Raw genomic sequence first — 19,291 nt, forward strand, 5'->3', positions numbered from 1 at the left:
CACACTTTGCATAGGCCAGCACTCGATGATCTTTATCTGAACTTGCCCTTGTCCAGATACTGCATTATGCCATCTGCTTCCATGGATCAACCCCGATTCTACGGACGAAGGAACCCACTCGCCTCTGCCGTGCCTGTCATGCTGAAAAAGCGAAAGGCGGTTGCCGTTTCCACGCCACGGCAAAAGTGACAGGCTAAGGCCAATAAAGAAAACCTTCGGCTGACCCCAAAGGCTAAGGGTTTTCATAGACGTCAGCCTTATTATGTCAAGAAGAAATACGGTGATGTACTCTCGACGCAAAACGATTGGCAGCCAACTCATCGAACCCGTAGACCACTTCCTCCCATACGCTTCGACGACTCTGCCGCCCCTGTCCCGGAAATCTTCAGCCCGTCTTCTCCACCCCTCGTCCTCGACACTGCCGCCGCCCTCCCGGAAACCCACAGGCCACCTTCTCCAGTTCTATCCGACACCGCTGCCGCTGGTGCCTCTGAAATCCACGGGTCCCTTTCTCCTTTGCTCTTAGATGACTCTGCTTCTCGTCCGGAAATCCAAAGGTCACTTTCTCCATCCCTCTTCGACGACGCTGCCACTTCTCCTCTACAGGATATCCACAGGTCACCTCCTCCACCCTTCTTCGACGACGCTGCCGCTTCTCTCAATGGAACCCCCATCTCATCCTCCTTTGCACCCATCCATCCATGTCCACACGCCATGCACAAGAAGCAGCTCGTTAGACCGGATGCTGAATGGGATAAGTGTGGATATCCCCGGAAACTCTATTGTTCTGGCAAAGATAGATCTGCTTCTGGAGACCATGCTAAATGTGGAGCAACGGATGCTACATATGGATCAACGGATGCTAGATATGGATCAACGGATGCAACATATGGATCAATGGATGGATCGACAGATGGAGAAGATAGAGGCTGACATAGCACATCATTTGCTCGGTGTTCATGGCCCTGTTTCCCCGACGCCGGAGCAGGAGGGTGACATGGATGTGATGAATGGGAGCATCGACCCCCTTCCATCACCAAGCGCACCCCCTCCACCAGAAGATGTAGTGTACATGTATGCCATTGAAGAGGACATGACAACCCCGTCAAGACCACGCGAGGAGACAACACGGTGACCAAGACCGGAGGAAAGCTTCCTCCCAGACAACCTACCATCGCCCGTTGTCTCAAGCACACCCGCTCCCAGAAGACCTACATTCACTCGCATTGATACGGTGCCCGACATAACCCTGTGCGATCTGCCACCGGCGCTCAGGGAGAAGTATAGGGTGATGAGTGCTGGTGCACCCCACAAGTATGCCTTGTTACTTTTTAAGCACCATGTTCCCTACTCATTGTACTGCGACTGGGCCTTCAGAGTGAACTACGAAGGAAATCGCGTAAAAAAGGCGCATCCTGCCAATTTAAGAAAGACCATTCTGGAGGAATTGCGGCGCTTTTATACAATTGTAATGTAATGAAAGGCATTCGAGACTGCATTAATGGCGTTTTTCGCCATGCAAGGAATCGGCCATGGACGGACAATCTGGTGGACTTTCTGGTTTAATCACGGGTACTGTAAGACCATACTGTTGTGCTGAACTGTACTGTACATGTTTTGACCTGCTGTACTTAAATAAAGGAGATGTTGTTGTGTGTTTTTTAACTTGTATTTATACAGAAATGTTTTAACTTGCTGTACACACACACAGGACATGCACAATTCCAGTCCCTGAGGGCCGCAAACAGGCACGGTTTTCAAAGGTTACCCTGAAAACCGGGCCTGTTTGCTGCCCTCGAGGACTGTACTGGTGCAGGCTTGACTGACTGTTTTGCACACCATCCCACTGTATGTTTTGACTTGCCGTTCTTTAATAAAGGAGATGTTGCGTTTTGTATATTTTGTGAATAAAGAATTTGTTTTTATAACATGTGACTGTAAACCATACTGACTGACTGTAAATGTTTTTACTTTCTGTACATAAATGTTTTCACTAGCAGTAAACCATACACCTGTTGATGTTTTGAATTGCTGTGCACTTAAAATGTTTCTACATTGTACAGTATTTGTAAATAAATGTTTTTGTACTTACTACAACAATAAAAGAACATGTTGATTTGTTTTACATTGTTCTATTGGCTCCTTTGCTACTGTAACAAAATATAGTGTTTCTAGAATGTACACTACTGTCCAGGCATACTGTACTGTATACTGTAGGCATGCTCAGTATAAGAGTATTAAAAAAAATAGAAGACACATGCTGTACTGTACAGTATGAACTGGCACTGTATAGAAGACACATACTGTATGTACAGTACTGTAATACATGTAGAATAAATGCATAGTTTTTATTTTTTCGGGTTTATTACACAGTATATTGTATATAAAAAAGTATTGTATACTGTACGGCCGGAAAACATCAGCATACTGTTTCAGGTACAGTATTCTATCCTAATCAATAACAACGGCCACAAAACTGTAGACTCCGGTACGTGGGTTTTTAAATCCGATTCAGTAATGTGCAGACATTGTTACACAAAGCGATATTATCCATCGAAATCCCTCCATTAGCCGTTTTCTTTTCTGAGGAAAAACAAAAAGAAAAGTTTTACTGTAATAGTCTAAAGAAGTTCCCAGCCAGTCCCACCAATAATTTTCCCGGGGGGCATCTCCTGTTCACATGCGCATGCGCCTACCGTCGATGTAATGACACGCATACTGTATGCGTTTCAAGAAGGTTCCAATGCGCATGCGCCTAGCGTTCCACCAATTGTTCAGTATCTGCAGCACAGTACTGGAGAAGCCGCTCAGCCAATAATATTGCTTACAGGAGAATCGCTTGACTTTTGAATCACACCGATAGTGATACTGTATTGTCAAAATAAAAAAAACACATAAAATAATACGGCAACAATACTCACCATAGAATTTCCCATTCAGCTGGCGCCGACGCTGGGCCACTGCCACTCCAGTGTTCTTGATCATCCACGTCGATAGTTTGCAGCGGGACTAGTCCACCTGTAATCAGCTGATGAGGCTGGAAATTGCTTAGGTACATGCAAGCTTGATCGAAACTGCACGCGAAATCCGGCTCAGGCTTTCTGGATAGACAGCAAGGGTTGTCACTGATGGTGGGACCGTTATTGGAAGCCGGTGCTGGTGCTGTTGCATTGCTTGGCAGCGACTGTCGTTTCTTAGTTGGTTTTAACACGACCTTTCGCCTTTTGCCATCTGCACGATCATAGATACAGGAAAAAGCCGGTGATACACACCAATACCCTCCAACAAATTGTGGCTCAATACGATAAAAACAGGGATCACTACATAACCTTTTCCTTATTGCACGCTTCCACGTATGAGGAGCTGGCGAAAATTTGTAAAAGTCATAGTTTTCGATAAAATACTGATAAATTTGAATAACTGTTGCCATCTTATCATCTGTTGCATTAATCGCGGCCCATATCAAATACGCGTAACTTCTGTCAGGTATTTGGAAAACAGGCTGCACTTGAACACTCATGGCGACGGCTCTCTGGAGAATACTGTAACAGAAACTGGTCTTTGTCTTTCTTTAATATGAAAAGCCTAAATTGATACATTTTTGCAACCTCTTCCTTCAGTCTCAAGGCCAATTTACAATAGCACACTGTGGTATCTTTTTTACACGATACACCTGCAAGTCGACACATTACTGAAGCGCATGCGCATTAAAATTCATGAATATCTGCCATCTGGCGGACACGCGAAGAATTGCAACCTATTAAATCCGAACCATTATCAATAAACGCATCAACCGTGCATCAACCGCGCATGACCCGCGCATGACCCGTGGCTGAGAACGCAAAATGAATGCGGCATGCTCCCGGTGAAGTGCGTCGCATTCCAGGAAAAAGCCAGGGAAAAAACGGCGATGTGTTAGAATAAAATGAGCCGCAGCAGTAGAAGAAACCATTAATGATATAATGGAGAAACAGGAGTATCTATAGAATAGATTCAGGAGAAAAAATATCTGGATCAGGGGGATACATGAAGATGAAGATCACAATGCTATAAATCATTCCTTATGGATTTATTTTACATTCTCCTACCCTTAGCAGAACTTAAAGAGTTGGTAATGGACTGAGCTGAACATATCATGCCCAGAGCTCCTACTCAGTCGGTCCCCTGAGATATACTAGTGTGAATACACATTTTCCACAATGAAGAAAATATATTAAACGTGATCCAGCAGGGCCCAGACCTCCCAGACAACTACAACCTAACTATGATCATCCTTGACCTATCACCCCTGACACTGTTGAAAATAAGAAGCCTCAAAATATAACCACAATTCTCAGGCAGAACAAAATACCGTATAAATGAGGATTTCATTTCAAGCTTATTGTAATGAGAAACGGAACACACTCACCCATCAAGACAGCAGAGGAGGAAAGATTTCTGCTTAGCCAATGAGAAAAAAGGAGATACCCCAGCCGAAACTCCAAAGAATCATTTTGGAATGGTGTCATATGCCCCAGACCTCAAGGAAGAAAGATGTCCTGAGAAAGTGAAGACCCTCTTACCTTAGAAGTATCCTGAAAGCTCTGAAGAATGCCTCTGATCTTAAAGCTCCTCGGATCGGCTCAACATTTCTCTCTCCATGATCTGCTATAGAATTGCCAATAGAGATAGGGTCTTTATTATTTGTGTGAGCTGCTTTAACCTTTCGATCTTTTAAATAACTGCTGTTCAAAAATTAGACAGGACCAGTTCATTTAAGAAAACAAACAGTTATTTTCCTATTATAATTTTGAACAGAGAAACCTTAATAACTCAAAAACAATTTAAAACAAAAATGTCTCAAATCTTTCCTATTAAATAAAAAATCTTACTGTTTAATAACTATTTATTTCTAATTCCTTATCTCTGTTTTATACAACCTTTCTCTGCCTAAAACACTTTCTCCTACCATTCTCCATCTCTTGTCATTATTCTCATACAGTACCTTCCATCAACCTTCTTTAGAACCCACTTAACAGCTTTTAATTATACTCTTTTTTTACTGGGAGGCGTCTTTTCCCCTTCAAAAGATTATAGACAGGTCTAGTTTTTCTAAAAACCTTCTATAAATTTCCTTGTAAAATTACCAAAATTAACAAAAATCCTAAATTTTCTCAATCCTGTGATTGAAGTGAGTCAGGGTAAAAAACTATAAAGCTTCCTTTCATTATTGAATCATACTCTTTCTTTTGTCTAACATTATTACCCTAAAAAGTTTACTTTGCTTTTTAAAACTTGTGTTTTAGATATATTTAGTTTCAGTCCTGACTCCTCTAAAACAGTATAAAAAACTTTATTTAATAAGTCCTTATATCGTACTTTTTCATATTTTATTTGTATCAATAGATCAATCACATATTGTAACACAGTATCTCCCATGCCCAGGAGTTCCAAAACCTGTGCAAGAATCTGGTAAAAATCTGTAATGAGCTATGGAATTACTAGATACAAATACAAATCTATACTGGGAGTCAGTGTGTAAATAAATCTTAATATAACATTCTATACCCTAATAGGTACTTCATACAATTTGTTATTCAGTAGAACACAAGCAGAATCTTGTTACTACTGTCAAATTTCAAAATGTCTCTTTTAAAACATTACATTAAAAAACTTTAGTATAAAATGCTACCTAGGAAACAGGTGTCACTCTGCGCTGGTGCTGTCTTAAGGAATAATAGCCCTCTTTCTGTCATCTGCCTAGGGGACTCCACACCCCCTGAAAATGTGAGCTCCTTGAGGGGAGCTTACAGATGAGAAAAAACAACAGGCAGAGTGGCGCACTGAGTGGCAAGTCATTTATTAAAACCCTGGGGGTCAGGCAAAAAAAACCCAATGGTACACAACAAAATGTATAGCAATAAGAAAATATTAAAACCAAATAACAATGAGGAGGTGGAGGGGCAAGTGATCTCATTGCTGGTATAACAATAGGGTCCGGACCCAATACTCACTTTCAAAAATAAGGGACTCTCGCACTCTCCAAACACAACCTCTGCAGGGACACAGGTCCAGAGGGGCAGCTTCATGTGACCTCTATGCGTTTCTCACCTACTGTAGTGCTTCATCAGGAGGTCACGTGATAGCTCTGCCAGTGGAGTTAATAACTGACTGCAGCCAGTAGATGTTTCAGTGAGAGGCGTTCACTGTCTAAGTGAAACATCAGCTGCAGAGAGTCAGTATAATCATCAGACTGCCGATAACAGTCTTTGAACACAGGACTAGGCAAGTGTTTAACTCTGTTACAATACAATGACTGTGTTCTTTATACAATGATACATAATACAATAAACTTGATGTATATACACAAAACAAACGGAAATATTGTAATAGACTCAGTACAGCTGCATGTATAACAATCTTATATAAAATAAACACTTCTAAGTAAAAACCCATGTAATGGGGACCTAGTTGCAAAACAAAAATAAATACATAAATGTTAAAAGAAGTAAAAACATGTGCAATTACATATAAATAGATAAAAATAGGTAAAAACACCATGGCTAATATAAAAACCAAACAGAAAGTACCACATGGCAACATTTTTACAGAATGACTACTCTTTCAGAAAGGGAACAAGCTCTATATAATCATTCAGTCCCTGGGGATATCTGGACTGCAAGGTGTAAATCCAGAATTGTTCCCTTCTACTCAGTCGTAGTTCCCTATTACCTAGTCTTTTATCTGCTGTGATAACTTCAATCACCATGAAGGTTATATTACTAGGATCACACCGGTGAACATCCGTAAAATGTTTTAAAAGGTGGGTTAAGGGCAAATTTGTATCAATCAATTTCTGAATATTTTTAATATTTCTCATGTGTGCCATGATTCTAATCTTCATACTTCTTTTGGTTTTCCCAATGTATTGAAACCCACACATACTTTGCACCAAATACACAACATGAGTAGTAGAACAATTGATAAAATTGTGGCCTTTGTAACTCTGTTTAGTAGCAAAAGAGACAACATGCTAATTAGTTAACATATTCGGGCACACTTTACACTTGCTGCACTTATAGTTGCCCCTTAGTCCTAAATGTGATCTCATAGTGCCATCTTTAATATGATCAGGGCGCAACTGACTAGGGGCCAACAACCTTTTAAGATTTTGTGCTCTTTTATATACAATCTTAGGTTAAGGGTGAACTAATGAACCCAACACAGGATCCAAAGTGAGAACCTTCCAGTGTTTATTTATAGCCCTTTGGTTGGCCTTATGTTTATCATTAAACTGTGTAATAAACATTGGAAAACTATCTTTCTTGGCCTGATTTGCAAGTGTTACATCAGTTGACTTAGATGCGGTGACAGCCATGGCGTGTGTGGTCACAGTGGCTTCACCCATCTTGCATTTGTTTCTTTTTGACCTTTTACCCTTATATTTTAACAAATTCTTTCTGTGGGCAAGGTTAGCTTTGTCCATGGCATTATCAATGAGATCTTTGTCATACTCTTTTTGCAAGAAACGTTCTTTGAGAAATGATGCCTGAGTTTCGAAGTGCTCGTCATGAGTACAATTTCTTTTCAACGTACAAATTGGTTGAAAGGAATATTATCAATCAAGGTTTAAAATGGCAACTGGACGGATGGATGTATGAATTCACATTCGTCTCCTTGAAGAAAGTCTTGGTGCAAATCTGATCAGACTCAATAAAAATTTCAAGATCAAGATAATGCACCAGTAAATCACTATTCTCTCCGCTAAATTTCAAATTGAATGTGTTGTCATTTAATTTAGCAATATATTCCAGGAGAGAAACCTCATCACCGTCCAAGATAATTATTTCATCATCTATGTACCTCCTCCATATAATTAATTGAGGAGGAGTTGCACTTGCCACAGTTAATTTCTCCCACCACCCCATATATAGGTTCGCAAATGAAGGGGTGAATTTGGTACCCATTGCAGTGCCCAATATCTGTAAATAATAATCCGATTCAAAAAGAAAATAATTGTGAGTTAATATGAACTCTATAGATCATAGTAAGAACTCGATCTGTGTTGACTCTATCAGGTTACATTAGTCCAAAAAGTATTTAACAGCTGTGCAACCCGCCTGATGGGGAATGCACGTGTATAATGATCTATAGAGGTCAAAAAGAAACAAATGCAAGATGGGTGAAGCCACTGTGACCACACACTCCGTGGCTGTCACCGCATCTAAGTCAACTGACAAGTAACACTTGTAAATCAGGCCAAGAAAGATAGTTTTCCAGTGTTTATTACACATGTGGCCAGGTACTGTACACTATTCCTACTGTTTTGGAATTAATGAATTGCCTAATTGCAAACATCCGACTCCCATCCGACTCCCATCCCAGTTCAAAAATTCCTTTGATGGATTCATATATTGGCATATTCTGCAGGATCCATAGGCATATGTGCCAATAGTTTAACTATGAAGCCAAGTTTTATTAGTTGTTCCTTTGTAGTGGCTATGAACCAGAAGATCGGACAAGTTCCTAGGCCATCTGCATTGAAGCCCTAGGGTCCAAAATGTCTTTCAGATCATCATCCTCTAGGAGTACAGTAGGTGCCCGTGACAGTTTAGCACTTGGCATATTTTGAACCATTGCTTATTATATGTTCCTATTATTCTAGCTGGTTGTCTACTAGAATTCCTAGAAATGTTTCCATATAACAAGTCTGCATGCTTCATACTCCTAGCTCTTTGGTAGGCTTTCTTCACACACCCTCTGCTATAGCCATGATTTAAAAACGTATTATTCATAACAGTTGCCTGTTCTTCAAAGGCCATGTTATTCGAGCATTTTCTTCTCGCTCTTAAAAACTGCCCTGTGGGTATCTCCTGTATGAGCGGTTTCGGGTGGTGACTTGAGGCTAAGTGTAAATTGTTAGTGACTGTAGCTTTGATATGAACTGTTGTATTTAAAGTTCCATCACTTTTTTTTAGAGATTTCCAAATCCAGAAATGTAATTTTATCTGGATGGATTACACTGGTTACTTTCAAGTTGTGGTCATTAGAATTGAGTACATTGACGAAATTTTGAAATTGTTCAATGGTGCCATTCCAAAAAATGAGCACGTTGTCAATGTATCTAGACCACATGTCAACAAGTTGGATATACTCCAACAGTTCATGCACAAATACATTGCGCTCCTCCCACCAACCCAGATACATATTAGCATACGTGGGAGCACACGTGTCCCCATCGCGGTTCCTTGCAGTTGGTGGTATACCTTAACATTGAAGAGGAAATAATTGTGAGTCAGAATGTATGTTAAAAGGTCTACTACAAAATCATTATGGTCAGTGCTCGACAAACCCGGTCGCCAACTCGCCAGCTGTGATCGGATATTGGCTCGTGGCCAGTAACCTTTCCCCTGCTCTGCAAAAAAAAAAAATCCCCTGTTCGGAAAAAAAAAAAATTGAAAAAAAAAAAATCGTAGCTGATTGGCTGTGACGTGAGATGGAGTTGCCAGGACTTCAAACCGCCCTTTCTGCATGGGTAAGTAATGGGGGGGGGAGGGGTTGAGTGAGTGCGTTCGTGCGCATCTGCTGCTCCTCCTCCTCCTCCTCCTCCTCCTCCTCCTCCTCCTTCTCCTCCTCCTCATATCCTGCTATATAATTGTGTCAGCTCCTATAATTTACAATTTACTGATCCGGTCATGGAGGAGTTTGGACAGATGCTTCAGGTGGGGGGAATTTAATGCACTTTAAATATTTATATACTGTATACACTAATACATCCTTCCCCCTCTCTCCGGTGCTCCCGCTGCCCGCGCGGGTCTGAACATACTGTAAAAGCCGGGGTGTTTCCCTCCCCCCCCTCTGTTGTTCCCCTCCCCCCCCTCCGTTGTTTCCCTCCCCCCCCTCCGTTGTTCCCCTCCCCCCCCTCCGTTGTTCCCCTCCCCCCTCCGGTGTTCCCGCTGCCCGCGCGGGTCTGAATATACTGAGGTAGCCGGGGTGTTACTTCCCCCCCTCCCCTCCGGTGTTCCCGCTGCCCGCGCGGGTCTGAATATACTGAGGTAGCCGGGGTGTTACTTCCCCCCCTCCCCTCCTGTGTTCCCGCTGCCCGCGCGGGTCTGAATATACTGAGGTAGCCGGGGTGTTTCTTCCCTCCCCTCCTGTGTTCCCGCTGCCCACGCGGGTCTGAATATACTGAGGTAGCCGGGGTGTTTCTTCCCCCCCTCCCCTCCTGTGTTCCCGCTGCCCGCGCGGGCCTGAATATACTGAGTTAGCCGGGGTGTTTCTTCCCCTCCCCTCCTGTGTTCCCGCTGCCCGCGCGGGTCTGAATATACTGAGGTAGCCGGGGTGTTACTCCCCCCCTCCCCTCCTGTGTTCCCGCTGCCCTGAATATACTGAGGTAGCCGGGGTGTTACTTCCCCCCCTCCCCTCCTGTGTTCCCGCTGCCCGCGCGGGTCTGAATATACTGAGGTAGCCGGGGTGTTACTTCCCCCCCTCCCCTCCTGTGTTCCCGCTGCCCGCGCGGGTCTGAATATACGGAGGTAGCCGGGGTGTTTCTTCCCTCCCCTCCGGTGTTCCCGCTGCCCGCGCGGGCCTGAATATACTGAGGTAGCTGGGGTGTTTCTTCCCTCCCCTCCTGTGTTCCCGCTGCCCGCGCGGGTCTGAACATACTGAGTTAGCCGGGGTGTTACTTCCCCCCCTCCCCTCCAGTGTTCCCGCTGCCCGCGCGGGTCTGAACATACTGAGTTAGCCGGGGTGTTACTTACCCCCCTCCCCTCCTGTGTTCCCGCTGCCCGCGCGGGTCTGAACATACTGAGTTAGCCAGGGTGTTACTTCCCCCCCTCCCCTCCTGTGTTCCCGCTGCCCGCGCGGGTCTGAAGATATTGCAGTTGCCGGTGATTCTCTCCCCTCGGTGCTCGCGCGGGGCAGGAGGAAGTAGTGTGTGTGTGGTGTGTGTGTGTATGAGAGAGAGATCGAGAGTGTGTGTGTATGGGAGAGAGAGATTGAGTGTGTGTGTGTGTGTGTGTGTATATGGGAGAGAGAGATTGTTTGTGTGTGTGTGTATGGGTATGAGAGAGAGATTGAGAGTGTGTGTGTGTGTGTGTTTGTGTGTGTGTATGGGAGAGAAAGAATGTGTGTGTGCAAGACACCAGAGGTAACCCCCTAGTCAGTCACCCCCCCTTCACCAGTCAGTCATCCCACCCCCCCACTCAGTCAGTCACCCCCCACCCAGTTACCCAGTCAGTCACCCCTCCTCCCCCCACACAGTCACCCCACCCCCTACCCAATCAGTCAAAAGTCCCCCAGTCAGTCATAGTGTCAGTCATACCACCCCCCCACCCAGTCAGTCATCCCACCCCCCCCCACCCAGTCACCAAGTCAGTCATCCCACCCCCCCACCCAGTCACCAAGTCAGTCATCCCACCCCCCACCCAGTCACCAAGTCAGTCATCCCACCCCCCCACCCAGTCACCAAGTCAGTCATCCCACCCCCCCACCCAGTCACCAAGTCAGTCATCCCACCCCCCCACCCAGTCACCAAGTCAGTCATCCCACCCCCCCACCAAGTCAGTCATAAAGTCACCAAGTCAGTCATCCCACCCCTCCACCCAGTCACCAAGTCAGTCATTCCACCCCCCCACCCAGTCAGTCATCCCACCCCCCCACCCAGTCACCAAGTCAGTCATCCCACCCCCCCACCCAGTCACCAAGTCAGTCATCCCACCCCCCCCCACCCTGTCTCTCTGTCTCTCTGTCTCTCCCCTCTCTGGCTCTCTGTCTCTCCCCTCTCTGGCTCTCCTCTCTCTGTCTCTTTGTCTCTCGCCTCTCTGTCTCCCTCTCGCCTCTCTGTCTCCCTCTCGCCTCTCTGTCTCCCTCTCGCCTCTCTGTATCCCTCTCCCCTCTCTGTCTCCCTCTCCCCTCTCTGTCTCCCTCTCCCCTCTCTGTCTCTCTCCCCTCTCTGTCTCTCTCCCCTCTCTGTCTCTCTCCCCTCTCTGTCTCTCTCCCCTCTCTGTCTCTCTCCCCTCTCTGTCTCTCTCCCCTCTCTGTCTCTCTCCCCTCTCTGTCTCTGTCTCACACTCTCTCTGCCTCACACTCTCGATCTGGATATCTTACTTACCCTATATATCTTAACTGCCCTATACTATACTAACATAACTTATACTGCTTTCTTCCAGATCTGACTCAAGCTTCACACGGGAGACATCGGAATCCCCCCTAACCCAGAAGACAGGTAGGGAACATCTCCCCTCCAATGTATAACATTGCGGGAATGAGGTACCTGGGCATTGAGGGACTGCGGATCAGGTAAGATCCCAGGTGGGATTGCTGCTTTAGATTTGTGAAGCGGGGACGTCCAGACACTGGTTAATGGGTTCAGGAAACTAGTCATTCACATCTGGCTTTTTTTTCTAGATCCGACATTTATACACACACACATACACACACTCAATCTCTCTCTCACACACACACACACACACACACACACACTAACACACACACTAACACACGTAACACACGTAACAAGGACCAATTGTAGTATAATGTAATACTATAAATAAACTTATGTCAAAAACGAATGTTCTTACTAGGAATTTATTCAATTCATTTTATTTATGTATTATTTTAAAAGCGGGGGCGGGACTAGGGGCGGGGTTGGGGGCGGGACTAGGGGCGGAACTAGGTGGCGAGTAGATTTTTTGGTTCGGCGAGTAGATTTTTGGGTGATTTGTCAAGCACTGATTATGGTCATGTAGATCCACACGTCTCGCCCTCAAAAAGTGTTTTACTGCTGGATCCCTACCACATGTTGTATACTCGTATATAGGGATTCTACATCTAACGATGCTAGCAGAGTTCTGGGGAATACAGAAACTCCATCAAGTTTCTTGAGAATATCAGTCGTATCCCTGGTGTATGAGGGTAGGTTGGTGACGAATGGTCTAAGGATTGCGTCCACATATATGCTTGCATTTTTGCCGAGTGACCCAATCCCTGACACTATTGGTCTACGAGGTGGTTTTATAGAGTTCTTATGCAGCTTAGGAATTGAATAAAATGTAGCTGTCTTCAGATGTTTGACCATAATGTAATCGTATTCCTTTTGTAAAATCACCTTTTTGATCAATACCTGATTGTGGGATTGGTGGATAGAATCTCATAACAATCTGTATCTCCCAAAAGTCTGAGGTTCTCTTGCACATAGAGTTTTTCTTCCAGGAGGACAATATTCCCCACTTCATCTGAAGGGTTAATTGTCAGTCCCTGTATCTCTATTAACTCCTTAAGTGCCCATCTTTCATTAGGGCTAATATTGTTATTTCCTCCCCTCCTGGTCAATAGCTCCAGATCCTTCGTGACCATTTTCAGGAACATATCAATATTGGAATTAAGCCCCATGTAAGGTACACATTTGCTTTTAGGTTTAAAGGAGGAGAAGGGGCCCTCACCAGGTTCTCTATTGCTATCTTCTAACAGAGAGATTAGATGTTGGATATTATCCTCATCTACTTAATTTTCCATGACTTCAGCAGAGGTTATATCATTGGGGGGGGGTTAAACCTATTTCCTTGCGTTTATACAGTTTTTTCAAAGCCAGTTTACGTCCAAAAAGGTTAATGTCCTTTACCCATTCGAAGACATTAAAATCATTGGATGGTGTAAACGACAATCCCCTTCTTAGGACACTCATTTGATCAGGTGTTAAAATCGTATTCGTTAAATTGATCACTTGTAATTCATTGGTCAAAATGAACTCCTTCTCCCTCTGCCTCTTCTTTCTCTGTATCACCAAATCTCTCTGTTCCTTAATCTGGCCTTCTTGTTCTGAATCTCTTTCTCTGAGGTCCCCCTTTCTCCCTCCAAATCTGGGTTGCCCTAAAAAAGTGGTAGTGGATGTATGGTGACTATCCTGTGAGTGAGTCATAGTTCCTCCTTCTATATCCAAATTGTCCCACTCCATGGATGAATCCTGTGCTTCCTGATAATTACTCTGTTCTATATTCTAAAGATCATTGCTGATTTATAATCGTTCACATCCCTACGAAACTTTTTTTGCTTCCTCTCCTTTATATCTTTTGTAAATTTCTCAATATTCCTTTTCAATTTCAACTCAAATTCCTGGAATTCTGAATTTTGTTCCCATTGCTCAATTTGTTTTAACTCATTGCCAAGAGCTGTAGTCGCACTTTCTAATTTAGTGGACTCATGTTTGATCCACAGTACCATTAGTTCCTCAGAACATTTTTTTTAATCACATAAGTTTTTATTGAATTTTCAGCATTACATATACAGTAATAGAGCAAGACAAGGAAAATAAAATAAAATGTACACTTTGAAACTAAATAGAGTTACAATGGTTAAACATACAGATGTGGGTGTTTGCGATTGTAGCTTGTCCGGGATGGGAAGGGAGCGAAGATAGCAGGGATACACCATGAAAAATAAAAAATAAATGCATACAATAGTGTAATAAGTTCTTTTCAATCTGGATAAAACATGTATGTCTTGGCTCTATAGCAATGCCTACTTACAGCAGGTCAAAAGGTAAAAAGCATTGATCTACACAGCAGGTAGAAAGGTGTCAGGATCTTCAGGAACAACAGCCCAGGTTTACAGCATAAGAAATCAGCACCTCAGCTCAGACGTCAGTAGATGTGAGTGGATCAGAGACATGCAAAAGAAAGGCAGACCATAGTGTCGATCGTGCATAAAATTTATATAAACAAACAACAAATTTTAGGAATTGTACTCACATTGTGTACATAATCATAGTTCACATAAGGCTTTACTTGAGGCAAATGGAGTGCTGGTTCAGTGTGGAGCAGCTCACCGGGGATCTTCTCCTTAGACTCACAACAGACCGGGTGGGAGATGGCGTCTGACGTCACATCCGCTGTTGGGGTGACGGCATCCGGTCTTGGAGGCAAACGGTGGGGGAACTCAGCAACTCTGAAGCCTTCAGTAGAAAGAGCAGCTGCAGCAATGAAAGTGGCTCTACGCGTTTCGTCGTACTAGACAACTTCCTAGCGCCGGTAACAAATAACTTTAAGTTCACGGTGTTTGCGATTGGCCATATTCTTTATATGTAGATATCCAAAAACTGTTTCGTATAGGCCAAATGTACTGTATACTCTTCCCATTTTTGTTTAAAGCTATCATCAGAAAAGCCATATGAAGGAAAGGTATTTATTCTTAGCCCTCTAGGCACAATGTCATTTTTGACGTAGTTGGTTATACTGGATGTTTCCCAAAATAACCACATTTCTTTCTTATAGCTTTTCTCTATAGTTTGAAAAAACGATTTCATATCAGTCGTATTGGTTACTGTTCCTTGTATAGGATCAATACTGAACAGGAGTTCAGTTTCCTGTTTTCTGAGCTGGGAATCAATTCTATTTTTTTTAGGAATCCTGACATATTCATGGCGAGGTGCACTTTATATGTAAGGGGTATTCTCCCAATTACAACGTCCTTAGGTTTTAAAGTGTATATGTGCATCTTTCTCTCAGTTTATATAACTAATAAGGTATTTTTCTTTTAATATATATTAGTAGGGTCTGAGTGATCTAAATAGGGATTTTTTTTCTTCTGTATACTAACACATGGCAACAGCCCAACGTTACACTCCATCCCAACAATGAATGAATGTAACATAAATATACAAGAACAGCTACTAAATCCTGCATAAATTCAGGTATACTGCAAACACCAACACAGTGACAAGGGTGATGGGGACACATAATAAAACACCCTATTGAAGATATAACAAAATCTGAGGAAATAAATAGCTTAATCATGAACAAAAATGGTAAACAATGCTAATCAGCGACGAATAAACCCTATATAGGTCCATCCATTATGAACCATATTACCAGTAGTAAATGTTTAAAAATTGGGAAATATATGTACCCATAACATGATCTAACTTGCACTGTAGGACAAAGCAATTATGTCCATGAGACATGAATCCATCATAACGTATCCAGCAGGACCTGGTCATAAGGTCTATAATGTTGAAAAGGAGACCATTGTGGTTTCAGTAGTCCATTCCAGCCTCATAATATTGTCCTATAACTGTCAACATGATAAATGTCCAAATAGGGAAATGTCCAAACCCATAGCCAGGCACTGCCACAGAAGACCACATTATGTATAGAAATACACCAACACTTATCCAGTAGAACCTAGTCACTAGCTCTATATACAGTGGCGACACACTTTATTCTAACTCGGCTTGCTCCGCGAATTTCAGATTATCCCGGTTATGTGCGGTTTTGTATCGTTTTCACCCGGAGTGTATTGTGTTATTTTCGCGCCCGTGATTTAAGCATTTTATTCCCGCTGTCTGCAATACTGCAATGCCGCGTAAAAACTCATGGGGGCGTTTGCGAGCTGTTGTCTTTGAAGTCTAATACCTTCGCGGTTCAACCTACTGTACGTCAGTACACAGTCTGTGCGTGCGTGCGCACGCAGTAATAGTAAAATTGCATATTAAATTTATTTTAAAGTACAGTACTGTACATGCTCGGACCCTGTTGGGGTGAAGTGAGAGGGTTCCTAACATCTGGGGGCAAAATGAATTTTATTTCTGGGTGCCCTAGAACAGAAGTTCCCACGCCAATTGTCCGTGAACTTGACCGAGGCCCTAAGTAGTTCCCATGCCAATTGCGCGAATATAATTTAAAATAATCCATTCTGTGGGTCTGAGCGGGTTGAAATTCGCCTGGTCCTCATGCGGAAGGACCCTTGCCATAGTGGCAAAATATCAGCCTTCCACGACCCCCGGAACCGGAGATACCAAAAGACAGTTTAAAAGCATATTATCAAAGTGGCTTTTTTTTCTGCCAGGCAAGTCAATGGCAGAAACCTAAACTTTACCATTACCCTGACTCCGTTCTGTTGCCACGAGAGGGTCACAATTTGCCATGCAATCCTGCCGCAACAAGGACTACATGGTGACCGAATCTGAGCCCACTAGGTTGAACAGAACCGGATTTGTGGGTTCCAGGTTTCTGCTCATTCTGACTTAGCCGTTTCAAAGCTTTCTCCGCCATTACGCTCAATGATAGGACCCTCCTCGCCGGTGTGACCCTTTCTCGCCGCCATTACTGCTCGGATCCTGTTGGGGTGAAGTGAGGGAGTTCCTAACATCTAGGGGCAAAATGAATTTTATCTCTAGGTGCCCTAGAACAGAAGCTCCCATGCCAATTGACCTAGTTCCCACGCCAATTGCGCGCTCATTGCTCTTTTTTTACAATGTTGCAGATCTTGCGGCTTTGCGGTCAGGCAGTGCAGTAAGCATCGACATGTGTTAAACTGTCAAAGGAGCAAATGGAAACAATGTGAGATAAATGAACATGTTCTTTTATTGGTGGAGTCAGTACAAAAACATTTATTTACTTCTGCGGCACAGTTTATTCGAGCATTTGCCCGTTCTGTGCCGCAGCAGTAGCCTGGCGCGCGCCCGAGTGTGACGGGCGCACGCCGAAGCAGCGGAAGAGCGCCCTCCGATCGGGGCGCTCTCCCTACCGCTGCCGGGTCCGCCGGGTCCCCCGGAACCCCCTGCCGCTGTCCCGCAATCGCGGGACACCAGGGCTCCCTCGGGGAGCCCCTGGACACGCGTGCAGCGGGCGCACGTTCCCGATGACGCGTGACCGCGCGTCTATGACGCGCGGCACGCCGAGGGGCGGCCACTAGCAAGCCGGGAGATTTCCCGGCTTGCGGTACCGACCACACTTCAATAAAGTGTGTCGGTAGTGTACAAACACTGTACAATGTTGAAACATTTAAAGTGCACAGCAATTCAAACCATCAACAGGTGTATGGTATACTGCTACAGTACAGGGCAACCTTGAAAACTGTGCCTGTTTGCGGCCCTCAGGGACTGGAGTCGTGCATGTCCTGTGTAAAAAAACTCACAATAATACATACTGCAGCCTTTATTAAATTCTTGTGGCAGATTGAAATCGGAGAAACATTTACAAAACATTTATAAAACATGGAGATACATGAAAAATGGACGTTTATACTGTATGAATATTAATTTATAATATATAAACAGTATATATATACAGTATATAGAAAATCTACTGTTTGTTTTTGGTGCATGGGGCACAGGGAGTTAAAGTGACTTACTTTTTAAGTACTGTATTTGGGGGTTGTATTTGGGGGTTTATTCATCAAATTATTATGATGAACTGCCTTTTGAAATTACAGTGCTGTTAACTATTTCAGCCACACACCTCCAGAGTCATTCATTTTCTGCAGTTGCAGTACTTTTGTCATTGTGTTTGTAATCCCTCCCTAGCCAAGCGTCAATCGGCTGAGTCACCCTATCCTATCAACCCCCTCTCTCCACTGGGTCGTTAAACTTCTGCATATTGCCATTGTGTTCTTAATCCGCCCATAGCCGAGCTACAAAGACTCAGTACGCCTGCGTCTAATCACACCATCCCCCTCCGCAACCCTTAGAGGCCTGTTTTGTTAACGGTAACGCTTTGGAAAATCCCCTCTCGAATTTGAAATGTAAATCTGATGTGCACAGCACTGTGAGAATTGAGAATAAACTGATATTTCATCAGGGTGTCAAAACATTTGTCAGTCAGTATGGTTTACAGTCACATGTTTTAAATACAATACAGTACATTCTTTAATATCTTTTAAATAAAAATATATAAATATAATGTAAAATAATCCGTTCTGTGGGTCTGAGCGGGTTGTAATTCGCCTGGTCCTCATGTGGAAGGACCCTTGCCATAGTGGCAAAATATCAGCCTTCCACAACCCTGGGAACCGGAGATACCAAAAGACAGTTTAAAAGCATATTATCAAAGTGGCTTTTTTTTCTGCCATGCAAGTCAATGGCAGAAACCTAAACTTTTCCATTACCCTGACTCTGTTCTGTTGCCACGAGAGGGTCGCAATTTGCCATGCAATCCTGCCGCAACTAGGACTACATGGTGACCGAATCTGAGCCCTCTAGGTTGAACAGAACCGGAGTTGTGGGTTCCAGGTTTCTGCTCATTCTGACTTAGCCATTTCAAAGCTTTCTCCGCTATTACGCTCAATGGTAGGACCCTCCTCGCCGGCGTGACCCTTTCTCGCCGCCATTACTGCTCAGACCCTGTTGGGGTGAAGTGAGGGGCTTCCTAACATATAGGGGCAAAATGAATTTTATCTCTAGGTGCCCTAGAACTGAAGTTCCCATGCCAATTGACCTAGTTCCCATGCCAATTGCCCTAGTTCCCACGCCAATTGCACGATCAGGCAGTAAAAAAACAGTGCAGTAAGCCTCAACATTTGTTACTCTGTCAAAGGA

Source organism: Ascaphus truei, chromosome 4 (assembly GCF_040206685.1).
Source record: "Ascaphus truei isolate aAscTru1 chromosome 4, aAscTru1.hap1, whole genome shotgun sequence".
Classification (NCBI taxonomy): Eukaryota; Metazoa; Chordata; class Amphibia; order Anura; family Ascaphidae; genus Ascaphus; species Ascaphus truei.